Raw genomic sequence first — 2,889 nt, 5'->3', positions numbered from 1 at the left:
TAAGTGGACCGATGGGATCCAAAATCCCTTTTTTAGTTATGTGTTTGTAACTGTTTCTTTTCTAGCCTCTTATTAATTTTATAAAATCCATTTGTTCAATATATATATATATATATATATATATATATATATATATATATATATATATATATATATTTTTTTTTTTTTTTTGCATGGTAGTAGAACTCTATTATATAGGGGGAAAATATTTTGAACACATACATTCTCAAGCGATTTTTATTAGAAAAATATCAAAATAATAGACATATTATAAACTTTTACATTGACAAAATATTTATTAATTTATTTTAGGACAACTGCATATACTCTAACAAAATTTATAGTTATCACACATACGAGACCTGAATCTCCATCGATTTTGTTTATGATCATCATTTCAACATCATATCTCAACAATAAGTAGAGATGAAAATGGGGTCGGGAAATGACAGAGACCCAATCTCCATCCATGTATCTTCATTTAAATTTCTATCATCATTCCCATCGGAAAATATAAATGAGTCGCTATCCCCACCGCTATTGGGGATTATAGAGAATCAGAGATTTTTTTTCTATTTTAGTATGAAAACTTTTATATAAAGAAAAAATATAAATTTCAATTTTACCTACATAAAATTAAAGATTTTACAAACTATAAAACTATTTATAGATTGTATAAAAACTTTAAATTTTTTTCTACCAAATTAAAATACATACATAAAAAATAAGGTAATTATGAAAGTGATATTTGAGGTAACAATAGATAAACCAAAGATAAAAAATTATACATGAGATTAAATTAGATAAACGAATAAAAAAAAATTATAATTCAAACCAAATAATTATAATGAGTTAGGTTTCTTGGATCAAATTTTAGGTGTTGTAAATTTATACTATAAATATATGTTTTGTTTTATTTTTATATATATTAATATGTACCGGAGTTGGGTCTTCGGTCGGAGAATAGGGGCATCCTCATACCTGTTTTTTATTTGGGTATCTCCATCTTCATTTCTGATCAACTTAAGGATTCAACGGACAAACCGGACGCGGGTTTTGGATTCCCATTGGAGATTTTTTCATCCCTAGCAATAAGTCCTTCGTTTCTACAATTTATATAAGAGAAATTAAATATCCTCCTACGTTTTATTCTACCAATCCTCATACCTATTTAAATGATGACCTTTATCATATTAGTATCCTAAAATCTCATTAAATGAGCATTAAATGTTAAACATTATAAAATCAAAGGGGGGAATGTAATAAATCTGAAAGCTCAAATTTTACAAAAAAGAAAAAAGAAAAAAAAAAGAAAAAGAGAAAGAGAAGAAAAAGGAAAAAAGAAAAAGAAAAAAAACTATCGACTCTTTTATCCCTTTCGACGAAACCTCAAAAACATCTTAAGAATGGCATCAAAAGTCTCCATCATAATTCATTTAAAGTTTCCAGAAAAGGGAAAATGCTACCCACGTTGCGTACCAAACAAAGGCTTATATTAATTTAAAGCCTTCTATTTTAAGTATTGTAGTGAGGCTGAGGTAGCTTCCAGTTTTATTATGCAACTTCCAGGAAACATCATTACTGCCATGAATTTCCTCAACAAAACCAAACACAACACCAAGAAGAAATCATGATCTGTAACTTCGTTGGCATCTCCCCTACCTTCTTTCCTCGAATCCATGGCTTCTTTTTGTCTATATAAACATACACATATCTCATCTTCTATTCCACGATTAACTTTGCCTATACTATATAGTACTCTGAAAGAAAAATAACTCATGGGTTTGAAATCTGGAAACTTTGTTGTTGAATTCGAGGATCATTTCCCATCCATGGTGGAAAAGTTGGGTGCCGAAGGATTTATGAACGAACTATACAAAGGGTTTGAGTTATTGGAGGACAGAGACACGAAAGGGTTCATAACATTTGATAGCTTGAAGAGGAACGCATCTTCGCTGGGGTTGCAGAAGATGAACGACAATGAATTGAGATATATGGTAAGAGAAGGTGATGTTGATGGAGATGGGAAGTTGAGTGAGATGGAGTTCTATGTTCTTATGTTTAGATTGAGCCCTGGGTTAATGGAAGGGTCACTTAGATGGTTAGAAATTGCTGTTTTAAATGAACTTTAATGTAGTTTTACTCTTAAAAATTTTAATATATTCTTATATATAACATGGTGCTAATAATTTATTATGGTGTTGCAAGATATATATACATGTCTTCATGTACCAAACTTTTTGTACATTAAAACATTCATCAATAAGTCGGTTCGTAGTTAAGATAACAAAGATAAGGCTTCAAACTACATACAGACACGTATCCCTCTATTTATTACCAAGTCCTTTTTGTAATAAAGTGTTTGATCTATATACTCAAGCAATTAGCCGTTCTAGCTCAGTTGGTAGAGCGCGTGGCTTTTAACCACGTGGTCGTGGGTTCGAGTCCCACGGATGGCGCGTTTTTCAGTTTGGCCGTAAAGTTATTTTTCTGGTTTTTATTTAATAGAAAGGTATTTTGTATATGTCATTATTGAATATAAAATATTATATTTGTTAATTTTAATTTTAAATATAATATTTGTTCAAATCTTACTTTTAAATATATTTATAATAAATTTTGTTTTTTATTGTTACAGTGATTTTCACTAAAATCAACCCGAAAAAAAAATTGATATTTTGATCTAAAATCAATCAGGTTGTTTGTAATGCTAGATGTATTACAAATGTGGTGTCTATTTTGTACCGCTTATTGTTTTGTCCATATGTTTTATGTACTCTTGTGTGTGTGAAAAGTTGCTAAACATAATTGTACGGACGACCATTTTGATCCGATGGAACTGGATCTGATCGAAAAAAAAGCCGAAACCAGGATATTCAGTTCGATTCT

General features: G+C 29.8%; 1 non-coding gene and 1 pseudogene across 1 annotated transcript; both read left to right on the top strand.

Moving 5' to 3' along the window:
• The first annotated feature begins 1,778 nt into the window (after positions 1 to 1,778).
• LOC145056793 (calcium-binding protein PBP1 pseudogene) lies at positions 1,779 to 2,132 on the top strand (annotated as a pseudogene).
• Positions 2,133 to 2,386: 254 nt separating this feature from the next.
• On the top strand, positions 2,387 to 2,459 carry TRNAK-UUU (transfer RNA lysine (anticodon UUU)). The gene has a single exon. It is a non-coding gene; the product is annotated as a tRNA-Lys (tRNA).
• The last annotated feature ends 430 nt before the right edge of the window (positions 2,460 to 2,889 follow it).

This window comes from Lactuca serriola, chromosome 1, assembly GCF_051521515.1.
Source record: "Lactuca serriola cultivar US96UC23 chromosome 1, Lser_US96UC23_V15, whole genome shotgun sequence".
Classification (NCBI taxonomy): Eukaryota; Viridiplantae; Streptophyta; class Magnoliopsida; order Asterales; family Asteraceae; genus Lactuca; species Lactuca serriola.
This window is presented reverse-complemented; position numbering and strand designations above follow the sequence as displayed.